General features: G+C 50.7%; 1 protein-coding gene across 2 annotated transcripts in view; it reads right to left on the reverse strand.

The window, feature by feature from the left end:
* Positions 1–10,615, reverse strand: part of SMAD9 (SMAD family member 9) — a 35,400-nt gene extending 24,785 nt beyond the window's left edge. For both annotated transcript variants that reach the window (XM_084505568.1, XM_084505567.1), the window contains exon 1: positions 10,499–10,615. The gene's annotated coding sequence lies outside the window, so the exon portion shown is untranslated. The remainder of the gene's footprint in view (positions 1–10,498) is intronic.
* Between the last annotated feature and the right edge of the window lie 1,147 nt (positions 10,616–11,762).

The raw sequence follows: 11,762 nt of genomic DNA on the forward strand, positions 1-11,762 counted from the left end.
CCTCTATCTCCTTCAGCGACAGCATGATGTACTATCGTATGAGTCACGCATCATTCAGGGGACAACTAACACGATTCCTTCTTCTTGGAAGACATGGGAAGCTTTGTCTGGCTGGTAAGAGACTAGCCAAGACCAAACATGGTCAGTCTTCCATGCCCTACGTCTTTACTCCATTGCCAAGTTTAGCCTAAGGTTTAAAACTTGCTTTATGGGAGAGACAGAAGCCATACTGCATGTAAGCATGGACCAAACCTTTTTGATTTTGTGGTCTGCAGGAACAGGAAAAGGTGAGACTGGAAACATTTCAGCCCAGCTCACCTGTTCTGTTCCCCCTAAACACAGGGTGCCCACCTCAGCTACATCTAAGCTAGTAGATTAAACAATGCTGGGGAACGTTTCTAAGCATGAGAATTTGATTATGTACAGTGTAAATTGTTACCACGGTATCTGGAATGGCTTTGATCTGTGCCAAGCAGCAGTCTCTCACATAATTCTTGTGCATGATTCAGGAGTTAGCAGGGAGCAGGGCTCACTCCTAATAAGAAGTCTGCATAGAGCCACTCTGTTTTGGAGGATGAGACACCTAGTGCATGGAAGCAAGTGTCTCCCTCCCAGTTGGCCTCAAGGCCAAGAACAGTACCAGGCATGTTTAATTTACTAGTTTGGAGACAGCCTTGGGGTAGAATTTACATGGCCACATAAACACGTCCAAATTGTTGACACTCCCATCTGACCTAGTCACCCTGAAATCCCTGAATACATATGTGAGAAGTACATGTGGGTACGTGGCACAGAGCTCTCCGCTCTATTTCCACCCAGAAAAGGATCAGCAAAACACAGCACTGCATACAACGAACACTGGGCGAGATGAGTCCCACCTCAGCTGTGAATGACTGCTATGGACACAGAGCAGAGGGGACTGGAATACTTCCTCCTGCTCCTAAGCACATTTTTCACCTGGCAGTGCAGAACCAGCACCTAGGCCCTCAGGTCAACAGGAGAAACGTGTTCCTCCAGGAACTCCTCTACGGTAACTTCCCCTGTGCTGCTGAAGAGCCTGACACGCCACGATCGGAGAGAAGCAGACGAAACACCATCCCTGTGGGCTTAATGTTCCCTGACCCGAGCCGAGCCCTGCTGAAGCCAGTAAGAGGGGCTCCTTCCACAGATCTCAGAAATTTGATGTGCCCCCCTCCGTATCTCATGTGGCAGCACATCAACACCTCCACTCTGGGAAGATTTGGAGAAATTTAGATTTGGTTTCAAGCAAAAAGGATCCACTGTGCCACTAGGATTTGCATCATCCCCCGGCAGAACATCTGCGCAGGTCCCTGTGCTGCCGAAGTTCCCTGCTAATTCAATTCCAGTGGGCGTAGTGGATCAGTCCTCATTAAATTTCGCTTCAAGCTCTATGCAAGAAGTCAAAGAGGAGTGCTGCACGGATGCTGGTGGAAACAGGCTTAAAACACAACACCAGCACGGTGCCCAGGCCATCCTCAAAAGCGTATCCGTGCGTGTGCACATCTGTGCAGATGTGGGCATGCAGCTGGTGCCAGAATCGAACTCCGAGGCTCGGCCCTGCCTCGGCTAAGTGAGCTGTGAGAGGCACGGCTATCAGTCTCGAAAATGGCTGACATCACCAGGCTCGGTGTCACTGCCACAGCTCAGCCAGGCCACAGAGGGAGATCTCTCAGAGGGTCGTCTAGACAGAAGCTGCACAGTTCTTGGAGATTGCACGCGGCTGGAAAACGGAACAGCGAGACAATTATAGCTGGAAGTCTGCAGCTCGGTGACTAAATCACAACAGAATTGGATGGGAGAATATTATTTCAGTCGAACAATGTGAGAAGGAATGCTGTGAACACGCACGCGGTTGGTTATTTTTACCTAGCAGTGAGCGAGTTACTTCTACCTACTAGGAAAGGGAAAAGGACGTGAGTTCTCCCAGAGCTGATATTGCTGTAATTGAGACTTGATTTGGTTTCAAATCAATTTAGTGCCCAGCTGAGAGCAGCCAGCGTGCTGCAGCGGACGGAGGACTGCAGGCTGGCAAAGATCTTCCTCGGTCACGTTGTCACTGCTGTTTGCTCTCTGGATCTTCCACTGCTCAGCGGGGGGAAAGGGTTTTAAAATAAAAAAATGAAAGACTGTTTACAAATACTTTGGGTCTCAAAGGAGTGAGGAACCTCACCAATCTTGCCCTGGGCCTGCTCACACACCCTGAGTCTGAGGCAGAGATCCTGGCACTGGCACAGGATTTCGCAGGCACAGCTGCTCGGAGCAGGGCAGGGGAAGGAGGTTTTTATGCATGCATTTACCCCTGCAGAGCACCACGGAAATGCATACGTGAGCCACACACACACACGTGCTGCTGCTCCAGCAGGCAGCTCACGGCTCGGGAACAGTGGCCCCGTGTTACCCCTGACAGATGCAAATCACCTCGGAAAGACCCATGTTCCACTTGTGGCACCCATGGCATAATTTGGGATCCCCCAGGCTCCTTCTTGGGATGGGGACCAGAAAGACGAGGGTGTTGTTATGAACCCGTCCAAAACCACTGCCTTTTGCACCCAACAAAACACAGGGAATGAATTATTCATCGCATTGTTACCGAGTTCTTCCACAACCACAGAACCTGACACCCAGGGTTTTAATTAAATAGGATGTAAAGAAGGATTTTTTTTTTCTTTTAATTAAGAAACCAAATTTCTTCCTGGTTTGACCCTGGAGTGCTCCAATTGAAAACAGCTGCAATGATATGAGGTAAAGCACTTGAGACTCAAATTTACCCATGTTTCACACAGCCCTGGCAGCATCTTATTGTTTATTCCTATAAGCTTAAATGAATAATGCAAACTTCTGAAACTCATTTTCTTGTTTATTTCAACTTTGGTCTGAAAGCCTTTCTGCATTGAACTTTGAGCAAAGCCATCGATATCAAAGAGAAATCCCACAGCCCTTCGTGCTTCTCTGGCTGCTCCTCCACACTGCGGAGCCCTCGTTGCATTCAGCTCCAGGATTAGAAGAGGACAACATCTGATGCCAGTGTCTAAATGTCTGTGACTTCCACATAATCTCTCTGAGCTTATGGAACCACTCAGATATTACCTCAGCACAGTCCAGCTTCTCTTGACAGGAGTAACACATCTTCGTTTGCTATAAAGGAGGACAGATTCAGACACATGAGCTGCACAGCTTAACACAGCCACATAAATTTCCACAGGGCAAACACTTGTGGCTGTGTTTAAGGGGCATAAATTCAGTCACAAAAGTAAACTAAGTACCCAGTTTGCTTTTGGTATGTCCGTGGTGCCTAACTGGGAAAGGATGTACTAATTGCTGGGGTGGGACCACTCTGAGCGAGTGCATCTTTGAGATGGTGCAGCCCCAGGCTGAATGCAGAACGAATTCATCTTTTGGGTACCAGAATCAGCAAAGCTGTGTTAGCCGGGAAGAAGGGAAGGACATGGATGTGGTGACAGCACGTGAATGTGCAAAAGGCTGCTGCAAGTAGGATAGGAGCAATCTGTCTTTCAAGTCCACATGAAAATGTGTAAGAGTAGAGCTATGTGTTGGGATACTTACTGCTGTTGGAGGTCTGAGAGAGCAGATCACAGCACCACAGGGTGGCTGAGGCTGGCAGGACCCCCTGGAGGCCCCTGGTGCCCCCCCTGCCCAAGCAGGGACACCCAGAGCAGGATGCCCAGGCCCACGTCCAGGCGGCTTTTGGAGATCCCCAAGGAGGAGACCCCACAGCCTCTCCGAGTTACAGAACTTTCCTCAGGAATAGCTGTGCTGGCCCTGGGGAGGAAGAAGGGACTGGGAAGCCCTACGGCCCTCTACAATCAAGCCCGTGAGCCTCTCTGTTCAGGCACAGCACTACACTAACACGGTTATGCTGGTTTCGAGCCCTAGGCTAACTCAGGCAGTGCTACCTGTGTCCCGCTGCTCAGGATAAACACGCTCACCAAAAAAAAAAACAAAAACAAAAGCAGAGAAAGCAGAGGACTGGAAATTCTCACTAATTTGCACCTTTGAAAATTGCCCACAATATTTGGAGGCACCACAGAGAATTACCACAACCAAAATCTGTGCAAAAACACGAAAGCGGACCAACTTATCACTGTGATCTCTCTTTGACCGCGCTTCCTTCCTCGGCATTAATTTTTAAAGGAAACCAGGGGCTGTGATGTTTATACGGAGTCAACCACAGTGCGTTCCCTGGCTGGGCCACACCGAAGTCTCTGAGATGCAACCCCGGAGGGATACATCCTCTCCCCTGCCCCACACCCTGCTCCCCGCGGGCAGGAAGACGAACCATTCACCCAGCCCCTGCCTTAGCCCTTCCTGGGCTGCTTTGCTCAGGCACAGAGCAGCAGCTCTGACAAAGTGCCCATCTCCCAACCGCCTTCCCCTCCTGAGATAACACCCGCAAGGAATAAACACGCTGCGGGGAAGCTCTGAGGACATATCAGTGGGAGAAGGCAGCGGGATACGATGGGGAGGTGCATCAACTTGCCTTGGGGAGCCAGCACATCTCCTCGTGGCTCTGGTCATCCCCATTTTATAGACAGTCGGTCCCGCATTCTTCACATACCCACCATTCCCAGTGAAACTGTAGCAAAACCCATCGGTGTTGCTAAAAATGGAACAGTTGGAAATAACGCAAAAAAATAGAGTTCCTGCTTTTAAAATAAACGCTGACTCGTCTCTAATACAGAGCACGCAGCCAAGTGCCTCCAGAACAAACACTTCACAAAGGAAGAAGGGGACTAGAAAAGAATTTCAGCTTCATTGCTGGCCTGAAGTTTATATCCACACTAATCAGATCCTGTAATCCTTGTTATCAATCACTGGCATTCTTGGAGAAATTCCCAAACACCCATTTTAGGGAAAGGATTTGCTTGGAGTTAGACGTGAAGAATGCTGTGAATAGGGATACTTCTGAAGAACAGCTGCTTCACCTAGGATCTGGCACTCAGGTCTGATGGAGAGGCTATCCTGAAAGTTTAGTGCCTCTGTTAGAGAGAAATGCACTTTCTGAGCCTGAGTTGGACATTTATAGCACGTGCACAGGAAATGGGTAAGGCAACTGATTTTCCCTGTGTAGCACACGCCATCTGCCCAGCAGGAGATCTGAGGCCCAGCTCTGCGGCGTTCAGGTGCCCAACACCTTCATTTCCTGCTGGGACACACAGAAAAGGAGGGAGGCTGGCTCCCATCGGCAGATCTGCAAAGTCTCAGCCTGACCACGAAACTCCCTGCATTAGCAGTTTTGCAGGGAATCACGCTAGCAGCCCACTGCCTTCAACCCGTATCGCATGCAAACCTGTCTCTCCTAAAAGGCTCTCACTGTGGGAAGCTGTTAATGCGCTCGGACTGACGTATCGGCTCTCCTGCTCCGACATCCACAGCCGTCTGCGCTAATGGAGCCCTCACGGCTCCTGAAACCCTGCGGGGGGAAGGGAGGAGCATCCACGGGGCCTAAAACTGTTCAGAAGAGGCTTGGAGGACAGGTGGGCTCTGGTATGAGTGGGTTTCATCTGATTCACTGGCCGGGGTTGCCTTGGACAAGGGGCCGAGGCTCACACTGAGGTGTTTTCCATGAGAACTATCTGGATGTGCCTGAACTCTCAGTGGAAGCTGTTTCACCATGCCGGCTCTAGGAATAAAAGGAGCAGGAACTTGCCTACCTAGTTCCCTCCTGTGGGGAGAGAAGGAGGAGACGGCCGGCCAGCCCCAGCGACTTCAGCCAGAGACGTGGGTGCTCAGCTTCTCTGCAAGGCAGAACACTTGCTTATGGCATTAAACAGCCTTCACATGCCTCTGTGTGAGCCTGGAAGCACAAAATGAGGGCTGGATTCTCTCTGACATGCAAGATGACACGCCGTGGTAACAGCCAGCTCCTGAAAACGCAGGGTACCAAGCAAAGGGCAGGAAGAGGGCCCTGAGCCTTCAGAAAAATCGCATCTCTTCTGCAAACTCACCCCAGGAGCCCAGGGAACATCCCAACTCCGTTTCTCCTCTTCCTCTCCCCTCCTACCACTCAGATCTGCCCAAGACCCCACACAGGTCCCTATCAAGAAGCAGAAAAGCAGCAGGGTGCTGCCTCACGCAGGGATGAATTTCAGTTTCCCTACCCTAGATGTCTCTGTGGAGGCCTCATGCCCTCCATGAAGCAATCCAGGAGTTCTCAATTAAGGAGATATATTATCTACCTCACACGCTGCAGGGTAAGAAACTGCACGTTGGCAGCTGGACTCGTCTGATGGAGCCAAGTAGGTGTGGGTAGGCCAGGCCAGCAAGTAACCAGAAGGGAGTCCCGAAAAGCCACGTGAGCTCCTGGTGCCTTCGGTCCCTTCTGAGCCCAGCATGTGGGACCCCATCCTGTAAATGATTTTCCTTCGGGTGCCCTACCATATAAGTATCCCGACAAGGACCGTCCCGCAAAGCCCTCTGCACTCTCCTGATGAGGAACGCTACACGGGAAAGCTTTACCAAAAATAAATAAAAAGACTTTTCATTAAGGGAAGGCATGGCAAGGAACTGCAAAGTGATTAACCATTGTTTAAGTGCACGGACCTCGGCAGCACGGTTATTTGCATTATAAAGTGTTCTTAATTGCACGGAGCTTTGCTGTGAGCAAACACCACCTTCTGGAAAGGGTACCACCACCAACAGCCCGCTGCCTCCTGCTCCTCACAGCGCAGCTGCATGGCCGAGCACAACCCGGGGCAGAACAAACAGAGGAACAGTTATCAAGCAGCGACCAATCTTGCTCCTTTTGTAGCCAGGTAATGAGGGTGAAAGGAAGCCTGAAGCAGAACAAACTGTAATGACCCAAGGATCTGGTCATTTTCTTTCCTCCTCCTTTCTGCCTTTCAGTGGACCGCAGGACCGAGGCCAATAGATGTGGAGAACCCTGGAAGCGGGGAAATCTTTCAAAGCCTAACTAAAAAACAGGAGTATATAAAGACTCCAGAACGGGAGCCTGCGTGGAGACGTTTCAGAAAGGAAAACAAAAGATCCGGGGTTTTGGCAGGGGTCGTGCTGCCTGGGAACAGAACGTAGGTGGAAGAAGGGAGCTTGTTGGAAAACGGGAGGTTGCAGTATCGAGCTGGAAGGGTGCCACTGCGTGGACTAATGCTTTGGCAGCTGCAAACGAAAGGAAGGGGGGATGTAAGAAGTAACGTGAAGAAGAAGTGTCAGGAGACATCTGGGAGTACCAAGGCTTGTGAGGAAACACAGCAGTCAAAGGATGATGCCGAGTTTGGCAGAGGGAAGGAGGTGGTGGTGTGACTGACAATGAAGAAGAGTGGGAAGGAAACAAGTTCTGGAGAGAAGGATGCAGGAAAGACACGGCATTTCTCCTCCCAGGGAGAAATACACCTAGAGCTTCCTGCTGCCTCAAAAATAAATAAATAAAGATAAACCACAAGGTCGATTATCAGATTTTCTTTTCCTCTCTGCTTTATGTTTTTACAGTGGTGACCGTGTAAGCTAGGAAATTGTGTCCACCTCCACGGTGTCCTTGCTGTGCCCTTGTCCAGAGGAGCTGAACCTCAGAGGAAGCTGTTCTGCCTAGGATGCATCTGTCTAGGATGCTGCAACAGTTCTTGCAGAAACCTGCAAGTGGTCCTGTAGAAAAATCTGTCTAAAAATCACAGCTATCTGCACAAAAAAAAAAAAAGAAAACTTGAACAGACAGAGTGTCACCTGCTCTGATGTAAACGTGTACGTACACCCATCAGGATCTCGGTCTGGGCTCCGATCCCACAGTCTATTAGATCCCCTCAGCTGCAAAAGCTCAGCAAGGTTTTCAGCTACTCTCGTGAATGCACGGAGCCCTAAGCTCTCCAATTCACCTCTTTATCTGCAGAATTCCCACACTACTACCATTCCAACATTATTAAGAATATTTTTGAAAAATTAATTTTATTACACTGCATTCAATCTAATATTTCTTACAACAAACGTCCTCAAAGACAGTAATAGGAAAGCAGTGATTCTCTCAAATTGTCATTGCTATTACTGTCTTTGGCTGTTAATGTACAATAACTCTAATGGTTCTTTATACCCGCCTGCAGCAGGAAACCACACCGTCTACCATAACAGCCTTCTGTATGTATGTATCTGCTGTGCTGCTATCATAAATATTTTAAGTGAAATTTTTAATTATTTCTTCCCCATCCCTGTCATTATTATTGTTTGTAATAGATATGCTGCACAGCAAATAGAATCTACGTACGCTTTTACTATGTTTTTTTTTTTTTTTTCAGCAAATTACCTAGAGCACATGTATTTTCCCCCCTTTTGGCTCCCTGAATTCTTCTGTTAGGTTTCTTTGAAGCAGGGTGCCTCGTGCAGCTGATGCCTGAATACTGCTAGCAAGTATCAGCACCGGTGATAAACACGAGCTAGTGTTTTGGTTAGAGGTCACTTGTAATTAGCAGTCATTGTCCTTTGAATTTAACAATGGAAAAATAAAACTTTATCGCGACAGATTAGCCTGGCCATCAGAATTACAGCACTTTAGCATTCAGCGGAGGATTAGATGACATGCTATCTGCCGGGCTGATAACAGCAGATAGCTAAGGATTCAAATGTGAAATGCACCAAGTCTGTAAAAGACTAAAAGGGGAGAAAGGAGGATTAACTGTCCAGATGTTATGTGATACATTACACTGACACTTCTCTGCTCCTATTTTACTGCATTAGGCCTTGTTCCGTCCCCAGCGAAAGCAGCACGGGGCACTGCTACCAGCTCGTGTGAAAGCAGCTTCCAGACATGAGTGGCTCCCCAATTCCTCTACACTCCTCTCCACCTTCTGTGGATATTTGGCATACGCGCGTGTGCCTCTTAGCTTTGGACAAGTGCATTAATAAAATATTAGCGCTCAACTTCTTCGCAGAGTTGTGCGGCTGACAGCTCAGAGTAAACCTTGGTTCGTGTTTGTTTCAATTGCTGCATGTGAATAAAAGCATCTGTCTCCAGCCCCTATCAACACACGAATCCTGATTACCACCACGATGCATGGTGAAACACGCTCAACCCCTATTTCAGTCATTTCTGCAGAATTACAGTTTATCAGCTTATATGCCTGTAACATGGTGAAGTAGAAAGTGTTTGTTAATTCCATCGCAAGGGACAGAAAAGAAAGGAAACTACTGCACAACTCAGTAAATGTAACACAACGTATACTTCTTGATAAAATTCATGTTTGTCTTAGCCACTATACCAAATTAACTCAGTATTTAAAATAGGAAAAAAAATACACTCCCAGCCTCTGTTTTAAAACCTAGCAGGAAACAAAACACAAACCAGCCAGACACTGGTACTTATCAAATCTGGACGAAGAAGGGAGTTGTCTGGCTGGATGAAAACGGATGAGGCTTGTTGGAGTGATGACATTTGTCCTACCGTCGCTGAGGGGAAGAATTTTGTGGCTTTTTTTCTCGAGCTTACGCTCCCAAAGACGAGCAGGTCGCTCCTACCGCACGGACAGGCTGTGTAAAGCCCCTCGCTCCTCCACGTCGCAGGTACGAAGGAGAGAAACTTGCCTTATCTGCAGTGTCCTTCCCAAACAGCCCCAAACTTGAACACATTCCAAAGACGTGCACATCATTTCCTACTGCTACCCAGGGAGAGTTCATTCACTGAGAAGTTGACCATTCGGGGCTGAGTTTTTTCCTCATTAATCCATAAAATGCGAGTAATTAACAGTGTGTGTGTGTGTGTGTGTATGTGAGCATGCAAGCGTGTGTCATTTATTTTTATTCCCACTAAGCCTTCTTTTAAAGCAGCCCTGGCTAGCATCAAATTAATTTACCCATAAAATCAAAGGAGGAAAACACAGTTGCCACACAATATCGGAATTGTTGCAAATTAGCCAAACTTTGAGCTCCCCAGGCTCAGAGCTGCAGGGGCGCGGGGACAGAGCTGGGATGGGTCTGGCTTTGCCATGGGGTGGGCTGCTGGGTTTTGGTGACCAGCACCAGGCAGCCCAGGACGGCGTTTGGTACGCAACCAAATCCCCGAAATTCTGCTCGGGAGCGTGTCCAGGAGCGGCATTTCTTGAGCAGCGAGCAACCTCTGAAAGGAAAACTATTCCCAAACGTGTCATGTGGGGATTTTTGTGTTGTTGTTTTGCTTTAGTTTTTTTTTTCTCTCCTCCCCCCCCCCTTCTTAAAGCAGAGGGAAAGCAATCATAACGGCGGGGAGGCTTGTCAGCGCTCAGCCATCCATAAAAACGCTTTTTTTTTCTTTTTTCTTTTTTTTTTTTTTCCTCCTCCTTTTCGCTCGCAGCCCTGGCGTCGCCTTGTCTCTGCCTCTCTGCCCCCGCCGCCCCGGCCCCCTCCCGGCCCCCCAGCGCCGCGGGGACACCGGCACCGGCACCGGCCGCTGCCCCCCCCCAACCCCCTCCACCTCCGCTAACTTCGGGGGGACGGCTCCGCGCGGCCCCCGCCCCGGGACGCGGCGGGGAGCCCCGGCTCTTACCTGCCGCCGGCTCGGGCTGGGGTCTCGGTGCCTCGCAGGGAGGGAGCGGGGCTGGGAGCGGGGCTGGGGCTGCAGCTGCGCGGCGGCGGCGGTGGCGGGGCCAGGGCGCAGCGGCAGCGGCAGCAGCAGCCCCGGCCGGCGTCAGTCAGGCGGGAGCCGGCTGCCTGTATTAGTGCGCCGCGCTGGAGCGCCGCCAGCACCAGCGCGGCCGCCGGCCCGCCCCTGCGCTCCCCCCTGCCGCCCGCCCCGCGCGCACACACACACAGACAGTGCTCACACACACAGACACTGCTCACACACACAGGCAGTGCTCACACACACGTATATAAACTGCACGCACACACAGACTGCTCGCACACACACGTACACAAACTGCTCACACGCTCGCTCCTCTCACACACATACACACCCCCCCCAAACTCCTCACACGCTCACTCCTGACACGCACACACACTCCTCAAACCCACTCTCACACACATGCTCCTCACACACATACTCCTCACGTACTCACGCACTCACTCACTCCTCCTCACACGCTCACTCCTCACACACACGCTTCTCACTCACTCCTCACACGCTCACTCGTCAAGCACTCCCGCTCCACACACACACACTTCTCAGGCACACTCCTCACACGCTTACTCTTCAAACACTCCCCCGCGCACGCACTCCTCACACATTCACTCACTCCTCACACGCACCCCCACTCCTCACACACCCAGTCCTCACACACACACACACACACTCCCCCCACACACTCCTCACATGCTCACTCCTGACACGCACACTCCTCACGCATCCACTCCTCACACACATACACACTACACACACTCTTCGTGCACCCTCTCCTCACACCCCCACTCCTCACACGCTCGCTCCCTCCTCACGCACGCATGCACAGAGCTCACCCTGCACACCCCCACCGCCCACACCGAACCTTCACCCCATGGCACTGCTGCCCCCCACCCGACAGACCTCTCGCCCCTCATGCACACACGAGCCCGTCCCCACCTCTCACACACAATCATATACACACTCACACATGCTCACACACATGCACACTCACAGCTCGCCCCCTCACCCAGCCCACCCCACCCAGCCCTTCTCTGCCTGTCCTGCACCCACAGCTGCCCCAGCCCTGAGGCGCTGCCATTTCACTTCCCCATGGCTACCCGCCATGGGGGTCCCGAGTGCTCCCGGGCCCCCCGAGGGCACAGGGGATGCCACCAGCTTCCCCCTCAGCTCCTCCTGTCACCCAGTCACC

Source organism: Aythya ferina (genome assembly GCF_964211825.1).
Source record: "Aythya ferina genome assembly, chromosome: 1".
Taxonomy (NCBI): domain Eukaryota; kingdom Metazoa; phylum Chordata; class Aves; order Anseriformes; family Anatidae; genus Aythya; species Aythya ferina.